Raw genomic sequence first — 25,015 nt, forward strand, 5'->3', positions numbered from 1 at the left:
GAGCTAAAACCAATTCAACTCTTGGTCAGTAATTTCTGAGTAAGATGAATGCCTCAATTTTCAAATATTTTTACCTAGCCAACAAAATGCAGTTTAGCTTGCCTCTTACATTAACCAACCAAAGACTGTCAAACATCTGAGATTTTGAATACTCCAACCGAACTTACTGCCTTTGAGTTGATTTCAGCTCGTGGTGACCTGATAACGCATAGTAGAACTTCTCAAACTGTAAACCTTGACAAGAGTAGATATCTTTCTTCCACAAAGTGTCTAATGTATTTAAATCGCTGATCTTGTGGTTAGCTGATGCTTAACCTACTATGCTACCAGGACTCCTAAAAACTCCTACACAATACCAAATTTTGTCTTAGCTATCTGTGTGATATACTTAAAAAAAAAACAAAAAAAAACTGAACTGTATCCTTTAAAATGGTGAATTTTATAGTACATAAATGATATTTCAATAAAGCTGTTATTTTTTAAAAAACCCTAGCGACACCAAGGTGAACTGGCATAACGTAGTCCATGAAGACAATGTTCTACATCTTTCTTTGGTGAGTAGTCACTAGGATCTTAAAAGCTCATCTAAGGTGCAACTATTGGTCTCTATCTGTCCAAAGAAGAAGAATGAAAATTATAGATACACATAAACAATTAGCCCTATGGATTAAAGGACTGGGAGAACATCAGTCTCTAAGACCCTGAGACCAGAAGAACTAGATGGAGTCTGATTCTACCACCCACTGCTCTGAAAGACCCTGGATACAGTGGGAGAAAAATGTGAAACAAAACTCAAAATCATACTGGTTGGATAGAGACTGATGGAATCCCTGAAACTATGGCCGTTACTAACCCTTCAGGTCCAGGAATTGAAATTACTCCATGGCCCAATTTTCAGCCAAACAATAGACAGCCTTCAGTATGGGTTGTACCTGAATGTAAAGAAAACAAAACTCCTAACAATGGGACCAGCAAACAACATCCATATAAATGGGGAAAAGATTGAAGTTGTCAAAGACTTCATTTTGCTCAGATCAACCATCAACACTCATAGAAGCAGCAGTCAAGAAATCAAACGATTGTATTGCATTAGGCAAATCTGCTGCACAAGACCTCTTTAAAGTATTGAAGAGCAAAGATGTCAGTTTGAGGACTAACTAAGGTGCAACTGACCTAAGTCATGGTGTTTTCAGTAACCTCATATGCATGTGAAAGTTGGGCAGTGAATCAGGAAGACTTTAGAATAATTGATGCATTTGAGTTATGGTGTTGGAGGAAAATATTAAAAGTACCATGAACTGCCAAAAGAATAAACAAATCTGTGTTGGAAGAAGTGCAGCCAGAGTGCTCCTTGGAAGCCAGGATGGCCAGACTTCTTCTCTCATACTTCAGACATATTGTCAGGAGGGACCAGTCACTGGAGAAGGTTATCATGTTTGGTAAAGTGGAGGGTCAGCAAAAAAGAGGAAGAACCTCAATGAGATGGATGGGCACAGTGGCAGCAGCGATGGGCTCAAATGTAGCAACGATTGTGAGGTTGACACAGGACTGGGCAGAGTTTCGTTCTCTTGTGCATATGGCTGCTATGAATCAGTGCCAACTCGATGGCACCCAACAATAACTATATATTGGTGTTGTTGTTATTAAGTGTCTTTGAATCGATTCTGAGTCCTAGCAACCTTGTATAGGGTTTCTGAGGAATGACTCACATTAACCTGCAGCGCCACACCAGGACTCTCTCTCTCTCTATCTCTTTGTCTGTCTCTGTCTCTCTCTCTTTCTGTATATATATACATACATACATATATGTATGAGTCCTGTTATGATGTAGGATAAGCACTTGACAACCTACTAGAACTAGATTGTGAGTTCCCTTCATTCTTATACATTGTAGGTACTCAGTGAAACAATGCATACTTCTTGATCTAGTAACTAATTCATGGTTCTAATCATTAAAAGAAACTTAAGACTTGGACACAGAAGGAAGATTATTCCCACAAAGGCAGTGACTTATGTACAGTGGAGAAAATGCACGGGGACAGAACAGAATCCGGCAGCAGCACCAGCAATTCCTGTCTGGCTGGTACAGGGAGGCAAGAAAGCACTTCAGATTGGGTGGTAAGGGCGGTACCACCTACTAATTCTATTCAATATTTAATTGTTGTTCATTGATAACATTTCAGTAGCTAAAAATATTTTCAAACAAAATGTTGATTCAACCTCTCTTTCCTATCGTAGTTTAGTCAAAAACTAGAAGTGAGATGGCTCCAATTACAACTGAAGAGTCAAATAGTTTCATCTTTGTCACATCCAGTCCTCCCAATCTGGAGATCCTGCTTTAATCAAACAACTACCCCACCCTATCCTTATACACTTTCAAAGCCAGGAACCTGCTGTTCCCACCTACCTACCCTAATTTATTTCTAAAACAAATATTTATCAGGCACTTTTTATTTTTCCTGCAGGTTTATTCAACACAAAACAATTCCTCTAATTTTACTGAGGTGGTTATCCACATGCATGACAAAATCTACCTCTAAACTAGAAGTAGTTCCAGCCTGTGTTTCTTGTTAGCACTTACTTGTGTCAGGTACTGAATATGAGAGCATGTAAAACTGTGCTATCAATTTACGTCACAGCATCCAATGGTAAGTTACAGAATTTCGATTTGGCTAGAGTGTTACTACCAACTTTTTAGAAGAACATAAAACCCACTTTTTAGTTTATTTCAAGAGAGAATTCAAAACTCAATCCAGGCCTATTGCCACTGAGTTGATTCTGACTCATAGAGACCCTATATAGGACAGAGTGGAATTGCTCCTTGTTGTTGTTGTTGTTAAGTGCCGTTGAGTGTCGGTTCTGACTCATAGTGACCTGTGTATGGTTTCTGAGGAGTGGCTGGTGAGCTTGAACCACTGACGTTATGGTTCAAACTGACCTTGCAGTTCACCGCATTAACCTGAGGCGCCTCCCAGGACTCAGAATGGTTCCTTAGCGTTTCCAATACTGGAAATCTTATTGGGAGCAGCCAGTCTTATTTTTCTTCCTTGGAGCGACTAATGGATTTGAACTGCTGACCTTGTGGTTAGCAATCCACTGCTTAGCCCACAGTGCCACCAGGGCTCCATTCTTACGCAAATACTACCTTGGAATTTAATACTGCTCTGGTAGCATAGTGGTTAGGAGTTAGGCTGCTAACCTAAAGGTCAGCAGTTCAAAACTTCCTTGGGAGAAAGAGGAGGCTTTCTGGTCCCATAAGATTTATACCCTCAGAAACCCTATATGGCACCACTATGAGTCAGAACTGACTCCACGGCACACCCCACCACCATTCTGAATGAGCCCTGGTAACTCAATGGCAAAGAGCTGAACTGCTGAAAAGGTTCCAGCCCTCCGGTGTTACCTAAGGAGCTCTGGTTGTCTAGTGGTTATGAGTTGGGTTGCTAACCTCAAGGTCAGCAGTTTGAAACAACCAGCTGTTCTGTGGGAAAATATGAGGCTGTCTGCTCCTGTAGTATAGAGTCACTATGAGTTGGAACCGACTCCATAGCATACAACCACCACCAACAGTGTGCTACTTGGGATAAAATGTGGCAGTCAGCTTCCCCAAAGAGACATGGAAATCCTATGGGGCTGCTCTACTCTATCACAGGTTCACTATGAGTTGGAATGAACTCAACAGGAACACACAATAACATGCTCTATATGGCACTTGGAATCCTGATGTGGCGCTGTGGAGTAATGTGCTAATTGGTGGTTCTTGAAACCCTACACAGGGTCGCTATGAGTCAGAACTGACTCGACAACACTGAACAACAACAACATATGCCACTTAACAACAACAATATTCCATTTGGTACTCAAATCTATTTTCCCAAAAGAAGAAGGGCAAAGACTGATGAGACAAATGTAATTTTGGGTAGGTTAAATGATTTGTTCACATTCATAAGCAGCAAGCTTTGTTGGGAACCCAGCTCTGATTTCTAGTTGGTTGCTTTTTCTTCTATCCCATGAAGTGACTGAAAGTCTGACTTAGAGGCAGTTGCCTCCATCTTTGTGTATACAACAAGTAGCAGGGAACCTCTTTAATTTTATAGACAGCCAGGGAAAAATAAAAATATTGAACCTAGAAGGTGGGAACATTCTGAAAATACGTTTCTGTAAGACTTGTAAACCCACATTTAATAAGAACAGAAACCAAACCTTTAGACTGTTAGTCAGTAGCAGAGTGTGTGGCTCACAGCTCCTGGGTCACCCAAAGTTCTCTCCTGGAGGTCCTTCTCATTTACCTCAGCTGTGAATCTGAAGTGAGTCAACCACAACATCGCATCATGTGAATTATTTCCAAATTCGGTTCAGCAAAGTGCTTAGCACACTGAGAACATAAACAAGAATGAAGCCTCACCTTAGCATTCAAAAAGCTTCCAGTCTCTATTCAGAAAACAAAGAATTAAAATACAATGAGAACAAATGTTGTAATGGGCAAGTGCCAGAATGTATGGCAATTTTCCTAAGAAACACAGTTAGGAAACATTTCTGTTTAGGAAACAATTAATTCTACATGTGAAATCTTTCACACAACCTCCAAGCTTTATAACATCCTTAATAACTTGATCATATTTTTATGGAGTACTAATTATGTTCTGGATATTAGGTAAAATGCTTTACAGGTAGTCTATCTCATTTAATTCTCACAACATCCCTATTGTTATTTTAATTTTACAGATGAGGAAACTGAGATTCAGAGATGTTAAGGGACTTATTCAAGTTCCCATAGATGGTGAGTGAGCAGAGCCAGTTTTGTGTTTCAAATACATTCTTTTAACTGCTACCCTATATTGCCTCTTTATCCTTGGAATGAAACAGTTCTGCAATCTTACTGAGATATCAGAAACTTGGCTCTTTTATTGCTCACACTCTCAGTCATCAACCATCCTTCCTTGCTCTTTATCCTCTAGCCATACCAAACCATGCACAGATGTCCCCTACTGTGTGTGGTGATACCTCTTTTCCTTTATATACATTGTTCCCACTGCCCAGATGAACGAATCACAGAGCCTCCAGACCCATTTGTAAACCTGGTAGAGTGACAGAAGAAAAGAAACTGTAATAATAGAATATATTTGAATGTTAATGTGTCATTCCTCTAATACCGAAAAATTAAAGAAATTACAGAACTGGAAAGTACCATGAATAAGGTAACAGTTCACAAGAGATCCTAATAGCAAAAATGTGGAGAAAACACTCTCCAAGTACAGCTGCAACATTCACATAATTTGATAAATATAATTAATATTTCAAGGGATTATTTATGTATATTTTGGTAAAGATAATCCAAAAGCAGCTACAACAGTACATTGACAGAGAATTGCCAGAGGTTCAAGCTAGATTCAGACAAGGATGTGGAATGAATGATATTATTGCTGAGTTTAGATGGATCTTGGCTGAAAGCAGAGAATTCCAGAAAGATGTATACCTGTGCTTTATTGACTATGCAAAGACTTTCCACCATATGGATCATGACAAGTTATGGACAACCCTGTGGAGAATGAGTATTCCAGAACACTCATTTGTGCTCATGAGGCAGTCATTCGAATAGAACAAGGGGAAAATGCACAGTTTAAAATCAGAAAAGGTGTGTGCCAGGATTGTATTCTTTTACCATATTTACTCAATCTGCATACTGAGCAAATAATCTGAGAACTTGAATTATATTAAGAAAAACATGGCATCAGGATAGGAGGAAGATTCATTAACAACTTAAAATATGTAGATGATACAACCTTGCTTGCTGAAAGTGAAGAAGACTTCAGTACTGAGGAAGATCAAAGACCACAGTCTTCAGTATGGGTTATACCTTAATGTAAAGTAAGCAAAACTCCTAATGACTGGAACAATCAATAACATCATGATACATGGAGAAAAGATCGAAGTGGTCAAAGACTTCATTTTCCTTGACTCCACCATTAACACTCATGAAGCAACTGTCAAGAAATCAAGCAATTTAATGCATTAGGCAAATGTGCACAAGACCTCTTTTAAGTGTTCAAGAGCAAAGGTAGTCGTAGTCAGTTTTAGCTGGGTATTTTCAGTAGCCTCATATGCATGTGAAAGTTGGACAATGAATAAAGATGACCATGGAAGAATTGATGTATTTGAGCTCTGGTGTTGGAGAAGAATATTAATGGTATACTTCTCCAACACCATCGATTCCCAGAAAAACAAACGAATCTGTGTTGGAAGAAGTACAACCAGAATGCTCCTTAGAAGCCAGGATGGTGAGCCTTCATTTCTTATACTTCACACATATTTACAGGACGGATCAATCCCTGGAGAAGGACATCATGCTTGGTAAAATGGAGGGACAGCAAAAAAAAGGGAGACCTCCACCAAGCTGTATTGGCACAGTGGCAGCAACAATGGGCTCAAGAGTAGCAGCAGTTGTGTGGATGACTCAGGACCAAGAGGTGTTTCCTTCTGTTGTACATAGAGGCGTGGTGGGTTGGAACTGACTCAACAGCACCTAACAACAACAGCAACAAAAATGGGTGCTTAACATAGTCAGTGGAAAAATAGAATGAAATTTTCCACAAACTTTTTGAAGCCCAATTGTATGGCTTTTTAAAGACAAAGCAAAATTGCAAATACCTTTCTAAAAATGCAATGTCTTTAAAAATAAACACAACTACACATAAGTAATATGTGTGTATGAGTGTGCCTGCATATATTCCTTAAATAAATCTTAGGTCATAAAACAAATCCAGATCACAATATCATCAGTTTTTTGGGCTTTTTTTTTTTTTTTTTTTTATGATACTGGTTTTTTTTTATTATGAATTTAGTGATAGTGTACATGGTAGAACATCGGGTTTACACTCATCATTTCATTGCAATGATTACAATCTCTTTCATTCATCATCATTCAACAGTATTTGCTTCTATTCCCTTCGTGGTTCTTTGAGGGGGCAGGGGGTGGGATGGAGATGGTGTACACAGAAACACTCAGGAGTATGTAATCATTTAAACAACCAGAGGGCACGTTCTACAAGCCTACCTCCTGGCTGTCAGCACGCAGCCTTTCTCTTTCTATGAGTCTAAAGTCCTCAGCTGCTCCTTCTCTCCATGTCATCATCTCTGCCTCCATCTCTAGTGTCCCTGCTTCTCTGGTTAGGGTCCCGCATTTCACTCCTGCTGTTTCCCTTGATGGTCCTAGGGTCTTCTGTTCCTGGACTGTAAGATTAACTACTCCCCCCTGTTTGTTATAACTTCTTCCTTTACAGTTGTGACATTTCCAATTAGTCATGATAACAATTACTCCCTCTTGAATAATAATTAATCTTAGCCCCTGTCTCCTTTCACCAGACCCGTCTAAACAAGATGCAAACTATTCAGTGGGCTTCTATTGTCCCCTGCACACTCTGAAACTAAACTTCCTCTTGAAAACTTGTAAACCAGTAACTTCATGCCTTTATCCCCCTCTTACCCCGCACCCCCCATTTTAGGTAACCAATGTCCAAGTTGCTTGTCCCTGTCAGCCTTGTATACAAAGGGGATAGGATTGATACTTGATGTGAAGACTCCTTCCCTCTTAGTTGATATTTTGAGCCACTACATCCATAAGTGTAGGTCAAGTTCATCAAATTGAAGCAATTTACACTAGTTTCCTTTATAAAAAAAATGTTTTTATCTTTCTCTAGTCACGTTCTGATCATCAAGCCATCGAAGGTAGGTCAAATGGGTACTATTTACATGTTTGGGCATTCCTGTGCATCTCCTCTCATTTCAAATCAGCTGGATGCTTCACTTTCAGCTCTAGCCCTCCATGGCTATGTCCCTGTCCATGGGCTTAGGAGTCCCAAGGTCTCACCATACTTCGGACAAACCAGCCCTTTGTCTTCTCTCTCTCATCTCCAGGTTGACAGGAGTCTATGGAACATGGTTGAACTCAGCCCATAGTCTTCACTGCTGCCTTTCCCCTACTTCCACTCACCAGTATACCAACATGGTTGCCAGCAAGTTTACATGCCTCCTCATGTGTTCACTTTGAGTTTCAGTAATATCATCAGCTTTTAAACCACAAAAATAAAAATATAAGATTTTTATTACACATCAGATGCTGTTAAATCATTACTTAGAGGTCAATCTTTTCTTTAGTAAATGCTTGTAAAAAAAAATTCTTTAAGGAAACATAGTGAATTAAGTCTCTACCTCAAGATGGTGAAAATGAAGTATGTTTCTTTCATCATCCAGTTCCTCCACATCTGAACATTTTGTCATATTCCATATGCTGAGTAAAGACAAAACTTTCAAAGGTTAGTGTTGTTAACTTTTTAAACTGCTATTTGTTTGCTTATCAAACACCACAACTCAAAGGCATCAATTCTTCTACGATCTTCCTTATTCACTGTCCAGCTTTCACATCCATATGAGGTTATTGAAAATACCATGGCTTGGGTCAGGTGCACCTTAGTCCTCAAGCTGACATCTCTGCTCTTCAATTACTAGAAATCACTATTTTATCACTAATACTTGGAGTATCAAGTAGTATTTTCTGGAGAGCCACTTTGAAGTTTTTTATTAAAACATTTTTATTTTTATTGTGAATTGAGTGATGGTTTACAGAGCAGATTATCACTTCATTCCATCTCAGTGATTGCAATCCCATCATTGTGACATTTCCTATTCCATTTACTTCCTGTGTTTCCCATTTCCATTCTTCTTTCTTTCCCAGCAGATCAGAATTTTGTCCTTAGTTAAATGCTGTCCTTTTGATCTTGAATGGTTGACCATTCTATGATATGTGCATTTTTCTTTTGTTGCCCCCCTATACATCTATCTACTGCTTGGCTGAAAATTGAACCACAGGGGTGAGTTGTGAGTTCAATTCTAGACCTGAAGGGTGACCAAGGGCCAACATTTTGAGTCCCTTCAGTCTCTATCTGACCACTAAGCCTGATCTTTTTTACAATTTTTAATTTCATTCCACATTTTTCCCTACTCTATTCAGGATTTTTTTTAATGTGATCAGAGAGTTTGATAGTGGTAACTGTCACCATCTAGTTCTCCTGGTCACAGAATCATGGAGACTAATGTTCAAGTGGTCTTTTAGTCCACTGGACTAATTGTTTCCAGGTGTCTTCCATTTTTATCACTCTTCTGTTCTCTAGGCCAGGACCAATAGTTGAACCTTAGGTGGCTGCTCATGAATTTTTAAGTGGCCACTCACCAAAGTAGGATGTAGAATGTAGTATTTGTGGACTATGTTATGCCAACTGACCTTGGTGTCTCCTGAAATTGTGTTCTTGAGTCCCCAGTTCCAGAAAATTATACCCACAAGATGTTTGGTAATGTCTAAGTTTTCATATTTTTGCTACATTCATGGATAAGTTTACAGCAAAGGTAAATGCTATTGTTGTTAAGTGTCGTCGAGTGGGTTCTGACTCAATGACCCTGCATAGGGTTTCTGAAGCTGTAAATCTTTACCCAGAGCAGAAAACCTCATCGTTCTCTCATGGAGCAGCTGGTGGATTCATGACCTTGAAGTTAGCAGCCCAACATGTAACCCACTATGCTACCAGGGCTCCTTGCAAGTTTGTACATATAACAGTACTTAGCTCTTCCTTCAACTGTTGCACTCCTCCCCATGACATTTCTTCCTTCATCATTCTTCTGCCTACCTCCCTCTTGTCGATTTATATTGCTATCCCTATCACCCAATTCAATAAGCGTCTATTTTCTAGTCTTTGTAGGATAAGTACTGAACTGCTAATCATGAGGTTGGCAGTTCAAACCCACCAGCTGCTCTCAGAAACCATACATAGGGTGCATAATAGTTACAAATCAGGTTGCTATTCTCATGGTCAGCAGTTTGAAACTACCAGCTGTTCTACAGGCGAAAGATGAGGCCTTCTGTTCCCATAAACATTTACAGCCTTGGAAGCCCTATTCAGGGTCACTGTGAGTCGGAACCGACTCCACAGCACACCACCATAACCACCACCACCATGATTCAGAACCAAATGGATGGAACACAACAACCTCTTTCATTCCGCCCCTGGTAACCATTAAAAAATGTTTCTTTTGATGACTGATGGGAGGCCTGCTCTCCCCCATCCCAGCAGATTCCCTGAGCCCTTCACCTCCCCCGGGGATCCCCTGCCGCTTCTGGAACCCCCTCTGCCTTACCAAGGAAATCATATACAAACATCTGCTAATTGATGCCAGAGATGGTGGAAGCATTAACCTGCTACTGAAGAATTTCATTAAATGGTATAACCCTGGATCCCAGGAAGAGAGACAGAGTCAGTACCAATGCATGCTGAGCACACAGTCACAATGTGAATTTTCAATGGTCAAAACCTTGCCAGGGATATGATATGAATCTCAGAGAAATGGAAAATTATTAAAAATTTACAAAGACGTAGAATCTAGCATCACTGGAACACATGAAAAAATTGCCCAGTGCAAAAAACAAATTCTTCAAGTAAAGCAATATAAAAAAATTACCAAGAATACAATGTTTTAGCAAAACTAACTCAGCATCATCCAAACAAGCATGAAACATTAAAGGAACTAAAGGCTCTGGGGAAAGAATTAGAGCATCTTTCACATAGTAAAGGAAGTGATGAAGATAAGCTGGAATTGAGACAGAAACAGTTTTACATTCTTCTTAGTACCATCTGTGAACTTTAGCAAACTCTGGAAAATGATCAAAAATTCTTGGAGGTAGAAGAAGCTCCAAGAATCAAGCGTGGAAACTGATTCTAAGCCATTGACAAGCTAATTAACAATATACTGAACTAGCTATATGATCTTGGTGTTTAGAATTTCTGTGCTCTTGAGATATTTGAAATGTCTGCCGTGAAATACTTTGCTTTTATAATTGTTGTTATTGTTAACTGCTGTCTGACCTTGCGATCCAGCATATTTTCCTGCAGTGCCTCAATAGGAGTGCTTGTTTTATTTGTATTTCTTCACACATATACAGTTTTGTTAAAATTCCTTTTTATTTTTAACCTTAAAAAATTGGAGGCAACAGTCTAAAAATGTTTAATAAAGTGTTCTCAAGCAGGGTATAGTTATAGACAATAATGTTTTCAGTAGTTTTTAACTAGTAACATTGATTATTCACAAAATTAGTTAAAGATTAGGAAAAGGTAGTGGTTTCTGAGATTTACAAGAAGAAATAAGTCCATTTCCAGAAATTATTGCCACTTTTGAAAATGGAGTCCATGAAGAGGCTTCAGGAGAATTATGAACACGTGCAACTGTGTGTAAAATGTTGTGGTAGATGCACATTATTCTGTGAAGATATAAAGGACCACTGGAATATGAAATAATTGTAAGATGCTATATAAATCAACATGCTTTGCCTTGTTTATCTCCTAACACTTGAGGAATGTAGTTGTTAAGTTCTTTAAGTTTTCTCTGTATTGTTCTTTAGCAGCCATTTTCAACAGAAACAAATGTACTGAAAAACTGAAGAGTTATTTGAGGTAAATTGTCTATTAAGATGGTTTCACATACTGGATTTTATGATCTTAAAAATTAAGCCAAGTCTGAATTATTTATAATTATTTTTTGTATTAAATTTTACATTTAATATTTTTTAAAAATTGTTTCTTTTAGTGTGAAAATATTTTCTTGACTTTTTATAATAGTTGGCCCATGCAATATTTGTCCTTTTGTAATTATGGTGTGGCACTGCAGATTAGTGCTCTGGACTGAAAGGTCAGCTTGAGCCACAAGGTCGGCAGTTCAAAACAACCAGCCACTCCTCGAAAACCCTATAAAGGGACACTTAAGTCAGAACCAACTCGATGCCACTTAGTAACAACAACAATTTTCTAATATTACTCAGCATAATGTCCTCCAAGTTAATACATACAAAGTGTTTCCCAGCTTTGTCACTATTCTTCAATGTTACCTAGTATTCCATTGTGTTTATTCACCAAAGTTTATTTATCCATTCTTTCATTGGTGGGCATATAAATTGTGTCTTTTGGCTATTGTGAATAGCGCTGCAATGAACGTGGGTCTGCATGTATCTATCCTTTCTGTGACTCTTATTCCAGGCTGTACATACCAAGTAGAGGAATTACTGGCTTGTATAGTGTTTCTTGGAGTTCTGGTGTGGTGCAGTGGGTTAATGCACCAGACTGCAAAGCCTTTTAAACTGCAAGGTCGGTGGTTCAAGCTCACCAGTTGCTCCTCGGAAACTCTATACAGGGTCGCTATGGGTCAGAACCGACTCAACGGCACTTCAAAACAATAGTGTTTCTATTCGCAACTTTTTGAGAAAGCACCATACCATTTTCCACAGTGGTTGCACCATTTTACAGTCCTACCAGTAGTGTATGAGGATTCCAGTCTCTCCACACCCTCACCAGCATTTGTTGTTTTCTGTGTTTTTAAACTTTGCTATTAATGCTGGCTCCTGGTATGGGTTAATGTACCAGACTGCAAGGTCAGTGGTCCAAGCTCACCAGCTGCTCCTCAAAAACCCTATACAGAGTCACTAAGGGTCAGAACTGACTTGATGGCACTTAACAACAACAACAAATTAATGCTGGAGGTTGTAAATCTTTATAGAAGCAGAAAGCTTCATCTTCTGCCGAGCGACTGGTAGATTGGAGCTGTTAACCTTGCAGTTAGCAACCCAGATCGTAACCCACTACACCACCAAAGTTCCTTTTGCTGACATGTACAGCCTCTGAAACCTTTATACAGGGTCACTATGAGCTAGAACCCATTTGACAACATTTAAAAACAACGGCTAATGATTGTGATCATTTCTTCATGTTTGTCGGCGCATGAATGGCTTCTTTGATGAAGTGTTTCTTCATGTCCACTGCTCATTTTTAAATTGAATTATTTGTCTTTTTCTTGCAGAGGTGTTGAAATTTTCTACACATTTTTGAGATTAGTCCCTTGTCTGATATGTCATTACCCAAAATATTTCCCCAGTCTGTGGGTTCTCTTTGTACTCTTTTGGTAAAATCTTATGATTCTTATAAGCACTTACTTTTTAGGAGATCTTAGTAACTTGTTTTGTCTTCTGCTGTTTGTGTGTTTTTAGTTGTGTTTGATAGTGTATTTATGCCGTGTATCAGAATCCCTAGACCTGTCCCTATTTTTTTACTGATGATCATTATAATTTTAGAATTTACAGTTAGGTCTTTGATTCATCTTTTTTTCATTTTTGTATGTGGTGTGAGATATTGGTCTTATTCTATTCTTCTGCAAATGGATGTTCATATTTGCCAGCAACATTTGCAAACAAAACTATTCTTTTCCCATTTAATGTAATTCATCTCTTTGTCAAAAATCAGCTGACCAGAGGTGGCTGGCTCTCTGCCATTTGTTGTACCTATACTAGGTTGTTTTGATCACTGTGTCTGTGTAATAAGTTTTGGATCTGGGAAGTGAGTGACCTCCTACTTTGTTGTTCTCTTTAGTAATGCTGTGTTTACCTGGGGTTTCTTGCCTTTCCATATAAAGTTGATGTTCGTTTTTCCATCTCTTTAAAGAATGATGTTGGAATCTGATTTGGATTGCTTTATATCTGTAGATTGCTTTGGGTAGTACTGATATGTTCACAAAGTTAGTCTTCCTATCATGAGAATAGTATATATATTTCCATTTATGTAGGTCTCTTTTGATTTCTTAAAGTAATATTTTATAGGCAGGCTTGCAGAATGTGCCCTTTGGTTGTTTAAATAATTATAGATTCCTGAGTATTTTTGTGTACATAAAAAAAAAACAACCCCAAAACACAAACAGAGGGAATAGAAGCAAATATTGTTGAATGATGATACCCAGAAGGGATTGAAGTGAAATGAAATACAATAGGGTGAGTGTAAAATCAATGTTCTTCCATGTAAACTATCACTCAATTCATACACACACAAAAAAACTTTTTTAAAAGTAATGTTTTATAGTTTTCTTTGCATAGGTCATTTGTTTCTCTGGTTAAATTTATTCATAAGTATTTCATCTTTTTGGTGGCATTGTAAAATGGTATTGTTTTCCTTATTTCATTCCCAGAGGTCACGGACTGATTTTTGTATGTTGATTTTGTACCCTGTTCCTTTCCTGAATCTTTCAATGAGTTCCAGTAATTTTCAGATTTTCTATGTATAGAATTATATCATATGTTGCTATTAGGTACCATCAAGTTGGTTCTGACTCACAGGGACCCTGTGCATAATAGAATGAAATACTGCCTGCTCCTGTACCATCCTCACAATTGTTGGTATGCCTGAACCCATTGCTGCTGCCACTGTGCCAATCCATCCCATTGGTGGTCTCTCTCTTTTTTGTTAACCCTCCAGGTTACCCAGCATGATGTCCTTCTCCAGGGATTGGTCCCCCCTGATAATATGTCCAAAGTATGAGAGACCAAATCTGGCCATCCTGGCTTCTAAGGAGCATTCTTACAGTACTTTTTCTTAAACAGATTTGTATGTTCTTCTGTCAGTCCATGGTACTTTTAATATTCTTCTCTAACACCATACTTCAAATGTATCTGTTCATCTACAGCCTTCCTTATTCATTCAGATAGTTGTAGGAACTTGTAGTGGCTCTTGCCTTGTAGGCGGGGTTGCAGAAGGTACAGTTGTGGCTTAGCTGTATGGGCATGATTGATCTTTCAAGTCAGGTGATGCATGAAGAAAAAAACAAAAACAAATCACCCACATAAATAAAACAAAGAACAACCGCAAAAGAAATAATAAAGGAGAAAAACAAAATTAATAAACAAACAAAAAAGTCCTACCAGGCAGCAGTAAGAAAAACACTATAATGAATAAATAGAGAATAAAAGAGAGGGAAATAAAATGGCAGAAGAAAAAAATTAATAGAGAAAATAAAGAGAAAGAAAAAAATACATCATACAAAATTTGAGAAAGGGAAGAAGAAAGGAGAAAGAATCAACAGAATAGTAAAAAATACCAAGAGGGAAGAAGAATTAAGAAGGAGAGAGGAAAAAAAAAGAAAAGAAAAAAGGAAAGCAGAGAACAGATTTTAAAAAAGCAAGGGAAGGAAAAGAAAAAGGAAAAAAGGAAACAACTAGCACATAGGCAGCGCCCAGAAAGGAGAAAACTGTGGGGGTGGGCTGGGAGGTTTTGGTGCTCCTGCTATTTAAGTTGAGGGGAAGGAAAAAGAATAGGGTATCCAGTCCAGGATGGAGTTCCTGTAGTCTTCAGTGTTGTCTGTGGTCCCAGCACCTAATCATGAAGTAGTTCTTGCAGGCCCTAACAGTGGCTGAGGGCAGGGTCTTTGTTAAGAAGGAATCTTTCAGGCCCAGAGGGCAGCTGGGGGCTGGGTGGCTGGTTATGACAGTTCCTCCTAGTCTAGGGCTGGCCAGAGACTGGTTCTTCTAGTTCTGCTGGTCTGAAGAGGCAATTTACCAGCCTCCAGACACTGGGGTGGTGCACCTGGTGCTGGTCTCAGTGGTGTGGCTCCCACCTCTGGTAGAGCAGGGGATGTGCTAGAGGTGGATGAGGATGGGGGCTGGATATACCTCTGATCACCGGGGAGTGTGGGGAGCAAGAGTCAGACTTTCCCCTCCTAGCCACTCCTGTGTATCTGCACTGTCCCTCCACTGTTTGGATCCATTGCTCTTCTCACAAGTTCAAGATGGCCACACGGAATCAAGCCAGCTCACTGTTCATCCGTTTCCTTTTTTTTATCACCCCTGTTCAGCTTCTTCTCCAAGTCAATACTAAATCTACTTCTCTGTCCTTTCCTCAGAAACTCAGGGTTCCAGGATTATCATCTGTAATGTTTCATTTGGTCTCTTGGGTCTTTGTTGTAGAGGATTTCTGTAGCATGTCTGCAAAGACTGCCATTTTGCTAGAAATACCTCAAAATATGGACTTTTTTTTAAGGCTACCCTTTGACTCAGTAGCTTTATATATTTTTACTACTAAAGAAATGTTTAAATATAAATATTATGTATATCCTGGTATGGTGCTGTGGGTTAATGAACTGGACTGCAAGGTCAGTTTTGAACCCCAAGGTCAGTGGTTCAAGCTCACCAGCCACTCCTTGGAAACCCTATACAGGGTCTTTTTGAGTCAGAACAGACTCAAAGGCACTTAACAACCACAGCATATACATTTTCTTGTTGTTAAGTGCCTGGAGTTGGTTCTGTCTCATAGTGACCCTGTATTGGGCTTTCCTTAGTGTAAATCTTTGAGGGAGCAGAAAGTCTCATCTTTTTTCTACAGAGCAGCTGGTGGACTCGAACCACCAATCTTGTGGTTCGCAGTCCAGTGCTTATACTACAGAACCACCACATGTCCTAGATGAATGATTATTCACCACAGAATATTTTTAATAATAGAAAATTTGAAAGTCACTTAGCTTATCATTTGACATAGAAACAGTCACATATTGACTATTGACTTTTAAAAATCTACTAACAAAAAAAGTTACAAGACAGCATGTATATGTAATCCTATTAAAAGGGAAAAATAGAAAAAGACTGGGACAATATATGCACAAAATGTTTATCTCTGACAAAAGAGTGAGATGAAAAGACGTCTCTTTGACTTAAAACATTTCTAATTAATTCTTTTTTACTCTAATTGGTAAAATCAATAAAGGTATTTCTTTTTGGGAAAAATAAGTCTTGATTCACAGGTATGCTAGGAGACATTTTCAAACTTTCAAAACTCACTCCCATATGACATAATTAATACTTTTTAAATAGGGTAAGGATATGCTTTACAGTGTTGCTTATTTTATGAAGCAAATGTAGCTTTTATTTTAAGAAGTTGGCAAGAGTAGTGGCTGGGAAGAAAAAAAAAATTACAAGTTAATCCTGTTTGTGAATGTGGGTGCAAGTCAGCTCTGCTCCACAGAAACAATCAAATCCTCCCCACCCTGACTAAGCAGACTGGTCTCAGGGATGCATCACATACATCACCTGAGGAAAGGGCCATTGCACGTAACCAGTAAAAATACATCGCAGTTACATCTCAGCTAAGCCTAGGAAAGTAGGCAATCACATTTGCCATTCGGAGACTTAGGCAAGGTGTATATAACATGTTGCAAAATAGGACATTAAGATTAGGTGGAGAATGCGCTGGGTCCATTACATCATTCTATGTTTTCCAGTGTGTTTGAAAGATTTCATGATGCAAATGTTAAAATGCTTTAAAATATGTATAAAACTAGTAACCAGTTGCCATTGGGTTGACTCTAACTCTTGGAGACCCCATGTGTGTCAGAGTAGAACTGTGCTCCGTAGAGTTCTCAATGGCTAATTTTTCAGAAGTAGATCACCAAACCTTTCTTCTGTGGTATCTCTGGGCAGGTTTGAACCTCCAACCTTGTAGCTGAACACTTCATCTTTTGCACCACACAGGGGCTCTGACCTGAGTCTAGCAACTGCAGTAAAACCTGGGAACCCTGAAACCTTTGTATGGTGGAAAATTGTCAGAGAAAGAAAATTCAAATATTTTCTTTTAAATGAACTACACACACACACACACACACACACACACACACAAAGTGGTAACACTGCATTCAGTCAAAGACCGGAAACTTGGAAGAACTGGAAAAATAAGGCAGCCCCACTGAGTTCCTACTCTCACAGTTCACAGCGTACGTATATATTGTTGATGTTTTGAATCAGTTGTGACTTATAGTAGCCCTGTTTAGGGTTTTTGAGGGGCAGCTGGCGGGTTTGAACTGCTGGCCTTGAGGTTATGTTAATGTCTGGATCCCATGTACATATGTGTTGTTCTTCTTGTTGTTGTTAGGTGTCATCAAGTTGGTTCTGAGTCATAGCGACCCTACGCTATAGAACAAAACACTGCCTGGTCCTGCACCATCCGCACAATTGCTGGTAAGTCTGAGCCCACTGTTGATGTCACTGTGCCAATCCATCTTGTTGGGGGGTCTCCTCTTTTCTGATGTCCCTCCACTTTACCAAGCATGATGTACTTTACCAGGGATTGGTCCCTCCTGACAATAAGTCTGAAGTATGAGAGATGAAGCCTGGCCATCTTAGCTTCTAAGGAGTATTCTGGTTGTACTTCTGCCACCACAGATTTGTTTGTATTTCTGGCAGTCCACAGTACCTTCAATATTCTTCAACACCAGAACTCAAAGCATCACTTCTTCTAAGGTCTTCCTTATTCATTGTCAACTTTCACATGTGTTTTAGACTATTGAAAATACCTTGGCTTGGATCAGGAGCATTTTAATCCTCAAACTGACTAAAGTTTATGTATATACTATTATCTAATTATATTTCCAAACCTTCACTCTTTACTCCTCTTTGCCACAGGTTTAATTTCTCTAACATTAAGGAAACCTTTTCTTGGATTCTAGCTTGGGCCTTTGGTCTTTCCTGCACTTCCAAGTCACCACCTCAAAAGAATCTTGCCACCCTCCCTTCCTGGTTCCTCTCAACCATTTTCTAGCATTGGTCTCTACTGCACTGCTGAAACTTACCCTGGCAAGGGTCACCAATGAAAAATGTCTAGTTCTGCAGCTGCTGTTCTGTCCTCTGTGGCATTTCACACAGTTCATCATGTCCTTCTGGTTTTGAAGTCTATCCTGGATTTAACAGTCTACCCTGGATTTCCTTCTCCTACTTTTCTGTTTGAGCCTTGGTGGCATTTGCCAATTTGTCCTCCTCTGAGTGCCGATTTCACTTCACCTGACTTTTTTGTCCATTGCCATGGCCCTAACTATACTCAATTTTATTCCCAAGTCTGATCTTCAATACTTCAGTCCTGATTCGGTCACCCACTAGATAGGTCACCTCAGACAATTTGAAGAAATCTACTCAGTTTCTCTATCAGTTCTTTATCTCATCTGAAGATAAGAGTGCTGCTTCAAAAGAACTGAGAAATAAGCAACTATGAAGAAAACAAAAATCCTCACACAGGTCCAATAAACAACATTCTCATCAACGGAGAAAAGATTGAAGTTGTCAAGGACTTCATTCTTCTTGGATCAACTATCAACACTCATGGAAGCAGCAGTCAAGAAATCAAAGGATGTATTGCATTAAGCAAATCTGCTGCACAAGACCTTTTTAAAGTGTTGAAGAGCAAAGATGTCAGCTTGAAGACTAAGGTCCCAACCCATGGTATTTACAATAACCTTGTATGCATGCGATAGCTGGACAGTGAATAAGGAAGACTGTAGAAGAATTGATACTTTTGGGTTATGGTGTTGGAGGAGAATATTGAAAGTGCCATGGGCTGCCAAAAGAAGCAACAGATCCATTTTGAAAGAAATGAAGCCAGAGTGCTCCTTGGAGGCCAAGATGGCCAAACTTCGTCTCTCATATTTGGGACATATTGTCAGGAGGGACCAGTTGCTGGAGAAGTATATCATGTTTGGTAAGGTGGAGGGTCAGAGAAAAAGAGGAAGACCTCCAAAGAGATGGATTGGCCAAATGGCAGCACCGATGGACTCAAGCATGGCAACAGTAGTGAGATTGGCCTAGGATCAGGCAGTGTTTCCTTCTGCTGTGCATAAGGTCACTATGGGTCAGTACCAACTCAGTGGCACCTAACAACAACAATATTTGATAAGTAATTAGCTACTTGACACCTCCATGTGGTTGCTTTAAATGCATGAACACTTCCTTAAGACCCAAACAAACTCTACCTGTAAACGAACTCAACTTCCTAAACTCCTTTTCTCAACTATTCTAGTTAGAATCTTTCATCATACTAGATTTCTACACTGTTAATCCTCAGGAATCTACCACAAGGCCATGCATATTCTAATTTCTTAAATTCTGCTGCCCAGTGCCTCATATCCATCCCTTCTTCCTTTGTCTAGTTCACTCATCTCAGATACTGCAAGAACCTTCCAACTGATATAACTGGCTCCAGGGTTGACTTCTTCAATCTTCCACCCACCTCCAAGACCTAGCTAAAACACTACCCTGACTGGGCCAGCCCCCTCTCTAAACCCTGCCAATGCTTCCACATTCACCTGCCAATCAGGCAAATTACTGAGGAAACAGAGCAAAGGGAAGGACCCTGCCTAGTGGTAGTTTGGTAGCTTGCTGAGCTATTCCCTACATACTGAATGGCATTTTTATTAGTTCTAGATAGTTCATTCTAGCAGCAATTCAATCCTTTGTGATGAACTTTACATTCTCTATCAATCTTTTTTCACTTGCAAATATTCTCAGGAAGGATAATTTAGTAACTCCTTGGTTCTTTATTGTGCAGAATTTGAGAGAGAAAGCCATTTTATGAGTGAGGACACTGAGGCTCTGCCCAGAGTGGGGGTTTTTGTCTAGCAATGTTTGAAGCTTTTGTGACATCTTCAATTTATTTTTTTGTTATGGGTTTATTTAGCTTTTCTACCTCCTGGTGTGGTGCTATAGGATCAGCACTGGACTGTGAACAAGACTGTCAGTTCAAGCCCACTAGCTGCTCCTTGGAAACCCTACACAGAATTGCTATGAGTCAGAACTGATTCGACAGCATTTAACAACAATTATTGTTCTGTCCTCTATGGCATTTCACACAGTTCATCACTTCCTTCTGTTTATATTAGTTTAGGTAGGTAGTGTGTTTCTAGAAATTTGTCCATTTTTTCTAGGTTTTCAAATTTTGTAGAGTACAGTTTTTCTTAATATCCTTTATCTCGGTTGGTTCTGTTGTAATGCCATCCATTTCATTTCTTATTTTGGTTATTTGTATTTTATTGCTATACATTTTCCTCTGTGGCTGCTTTTGTTGTATCCCAGAGGTTTTTTGTTGTATCTTCATTCTTACTTGATTCTAAAAACACTTCAATTTCATTTTTTAATTTCTTCTATGACCCAGTAATTTTTCTTTTTGCTAGCTTACTTTATTATAAGATCTTTGTTGTCATTAAGTGCCTTTGAGTCAGTTCCGACTCATAGCGACCCTGTATAAGGTTTCCGAGGAGCAGCTGGTGAGCTTGAACCACAGACTTTGTGGTTCAAGTGACTTTGCAGTCCAGCACATTAACCCACAGTGCCACACCAGGACTGCTTATTATATGAGTACACTATATAATACATGGGTTGATGATTATAATGTGTCTGAAGGATGAGAGATGAAATCTCACCATACTGGCTTCTAAGGAGCATTCACACTGCACTTCTTCCAACAGATTTATTTGTTCTTCTGGAAGTCTGTGGTACTTTTAATATTCTTCTCCAATACAATAACTCAAAAGCATCAATTCTTCTACAGTCTTCCTAATTCATTTTCCAATTTTCAAATGCATATGAGTCTATTGAAAATATCATGGCTTGGGTCAGGAGCAGCTTAGTTCTCAAATTGACATTTTTGCTCTTGAACACTTTAAAGAGGTCTTGTGAAGCAGATTTCCCTAATGCAATAAGTAGTTAGATTTCTTGACTGCTGCTTCCAGGAGTATTGATAGTGGAATGTTGATAGCATAATGAAATCTTTGACAACTTCAGTCTTTTATCCATTTTTCATGATATTATTTGTTGGTCCAGTGGTAATGATTTTTGTTTTCTGTACATTGAGACACAACCCATACTGAAGGCTGTGGTCTTTAATCTTATTAGTATTTTAAGTCCTCTTCACTTTCAGTGAGCAAGGTTGTATCATCTGTATATCACAGGTTGTTAATGAGTCTTCCTCCAATCCTGATCATATAATTCACCTTCTCAGATTATTTGCTCAGCATACAGATTGAATACTTATGGTGAAAGAATACAGCCCTGACACACTCCTTTCCTGGTTTTAAATCATTTAGTGTCCCCTTGTTCTGTTTGAACAACTGCCTCTTGGCCTATGTACAGATTCCTTGTGTGCACAATTAAGTGTTCCAGAATACTCCTTTTCCATAATGTTGTCCATAGTTTGTTATGATCCACACAAGTGCTTTGCATAGTTAATAAAGCACAGATAAACTTCTTTCTGATATTCTCTGCTTTCAGTCAAGGTCCATTTGATGTCAACAGTGACATCCCGTGTCCTGCATCCTCACCGGAATCTGGATTGAAGCTCTGGCAGTTCCCTGTCAATGTATTATTGCAGCCATTTTAACATTATCTTAGCAAAATTTTTCTTGCATGTGATACTAATGATATTGTCTCATGATTTCTGCATTCTGTTGCATCACTTTTCTTTGGAATGGGCACAAATATGGATGTCTTCCAATCAGTTGGCCAGGTAAACTGTCTTCCAAATTTCTTGGCATAGATGAGTAAGTGCCTCAGTCTGTTGAAAGATTTCAATTTGTATTACATCAATCAATTCCTGGAAACGTGTTCTTTGCCAATGACTTCAGTGCGCCTTGGACTTCTTTCAGTACCATTGACTCTTGATCATATGCTACCTCTTGAAATGGTTGAACATTGGCCATTTCTTATTGGTACAGTGACTTGTATATTCCTTCCATCTTCTTTTCATGCTTTCTAAATCATTCAATATTTTGCCCATAGAATCCTTCAGTATTTCAAGTACAGACTTGAATTTTCCTTTCAGCTCTTTTAGCTGAGAAATATTGTGCATGTTCTTCCCTTTTGGTTTTCTAACTCTGGGTCTTTACACATTTCATTCTCAAGCTGCCCTTTTCAAAATTTCTGTTTGCTTTTTTTACCTCTTCATTTCTTCCATTTGCTTTAGCATCTCTATATTATGGAACAAGTTTCAGAATCTCTTCTTGTACTCATTTTGGTCTTTTCCTTCTTTCTTGTCTTCTTAATGACCTTTTTCTTTCTTCATTTATGATGGTCTTGATGTCATCCTCCAACTGTTCTGGTCTTTGGTCATTAGAGTCCAATGTATGAAATCTGTTCTTGAATTCTGATCTCTAAATTCAGGTGGGATATGTTCAAGGTCATAATTTGTCTTCGTGGACTTGTTATAATTTCTTCAGCTTCAGCCTGAACTTGCATGTGAGTGGTCCGTTGATGATCTGTTCTACAGTCTGTCCCTGGCCTTGTTTTGGCTGATGATATGGAGCTTTTTCCACTATCTCTTTTCACATATGTAGTCAATTTGATTTCTCTGAATCCCATCTGATAAGGTCCATAGGTATAGTTGACTTTTATGTTATTTTAAAAAGGTATTTGCTATGAACAAGTCATTGTTCTTGCAAAATTCTATCGTGGAATCTCCAGCATCATTGCTATTATCAAGGCTATATTTTCCAACTACTGATCTTTGTTTTCAATCTTTGCATTCTAATCGCCAGTAATTATCAATACATCTTGGTTGTATGTTTGATCAATTTCAGACTGAAGAATTTGGTAGGATTCTTCAATTTCATCATCACTGGCTTTAGTGTTTGGTGCATAAATTTGAATAATAATGGTATTAACTGGTCTTCCTTGTAAGCATATGGATATTATCCTATTACAGACAGCTTTATATGTCATGATAGATCTTGAAATATTCTTTTTGTTGGTGAATATGACACCATTCCTCTTCAATTTGTCATTCCTGGCATAGAACCTGACATATGATTGTCAGATTCAAAATATTAATACCAGTCCATTTCAGCTCACTAATGCCTAGGATATTGCATTCCATTTCATTTTTGACAACTTTTCAATCATTAATGGATTTTTCAGCTGTTTCTCTTCATTTTAATTTATGTCCCATGGGCAAATGAAAATTCCAAAAGCATTACTCCACTCATGTCATTAAGGTCAACTCTACTTTGAGAAGGCAGCTCTTCCCCAGTCATATTCGGAGTGTCTTTCCAACCTAAGGGACTCATCGTCTGATACTGCATCTGACAATATTCTGGTGCTATTCATAATGTTTCAATATTCAATATTCGGGTGCTATCTGACAGTGTCCCACTGCTATTCATAAGGTGTTCGGTGGTTAAACATTCATAAGTCGTTTGCCTCTCCTTCTTCCTATTCTGGTTAGTCTGGAATATTAGCTGAAACCTTTTCCCCATGGGTGATCCTGCTGGTATTTAAAATACTGATGGCATAGCTTCTAGCACCACAGCAACACTCAAGCCACACAGGATAAACTGACAGATGAGTGATGGATATAAAACATATAACATACAAAATATGTATTAATCAACTTATGAATAAAACTTCCAGTCAACAATCAGATATTAGAAAAGTTTTGTGGCAGTCAAAAACTAGATGAAGATTTTCAACTACCTGATTGTTACTTCTAATCCCCACATTATTTGATTGTCAACTGTACTCAAATATATAAGCAGACAGGAATCCTGAAATGAATTTACAAATTGTTGCTAACTGCTGTACATACGGTTCCAACTCCTAGCAACCCTATGCACAACAGAACTGAGCTTGACTGGATCCTACGCCATCCTCACAATTATTGTTCTGTTTGGGGTCATTGTTGTTGTTGTTGCCACTGTGCCAATCCACTCATTGAGAGCCACCTTTTTTTGCTCACTCAACACTTTACCAAGCATGATGTCCTTCTCCAGGGAGTGGTTCTTTCTAACATGTACAACATGTTAGAAAAGACAAAAAGAGAGACAAAATCTCACTATCGTATCTTTCAAGAAGAAATCTGACATACTTCTGCCAAGACAGCTTTCTTCATTCTTCTAGCAATCCATGGTATATTCAATATTCCTTGCCAACACTATAATTCAAATGGATCAATTCTTCTAGGTCTTCCTTATTCATTGCCCAGCTTTCAATGCATATGAGGTTATTGCAAATACCATGGCCCAGTAATTTTTAAAGTAAGGTGGTAATCAGTTTCCATGTATTAAATTTTTCCCTTCCTCTTTCTGCTACTGATTTCTAGTTTATAATGTGTAAAACTTGTGAATGACAGTTTCTTTTCCTGATTGTTCTAAATATATCCACCACTTGTCTGTCAGTTTGCTGAACTGTGGTGGCTTATGTGTTGCTATGATTCTGGAAGCTATGTCACCTGTATTTCAAATACCAGCAGGGCGACCTATGCTGAACAGGCTTCTGTGGAACTTACAGACTAACACAAACTAGGAAGAGAGGCTTAGTGATCTGCTTATGAATTAGCCAATGAAGACTATATGTATCACAACA

The 25,015-nt window shown here is 38.7% G+C and overlaps 1 pseudogene; it reads left to right on the forward strand.

Annotated features, from left to right (window-relative positions):
- The first annotated feature begins 10,243 nt into the window (after positions 1-10,243).
- On the forward strand, positions 10,244-10,783 carry LOC102816568 (annotated as a pseudogene).
- The last annotated feature ends 14,232 nt before the right edge of the window (positions 10,784-25,015 follow it).

The sequence above is a fragment of the Chrysochloris asiatica genome, unplaced genomic scaffold (assembly GCF_000296735.1).
Source record: "Chrysochloris asiatica unplaced genomic scaffold, ChrAsi1.0 scaffold00031, whole genome shotgun sequence".
NCBI classification, from domain to species: Eukaryota; Metazoa; Chordata; class Mammalia; order Afrosoricida; family Chrysochloridae; genus Chrysochloris; species Chrysochloris asiatica.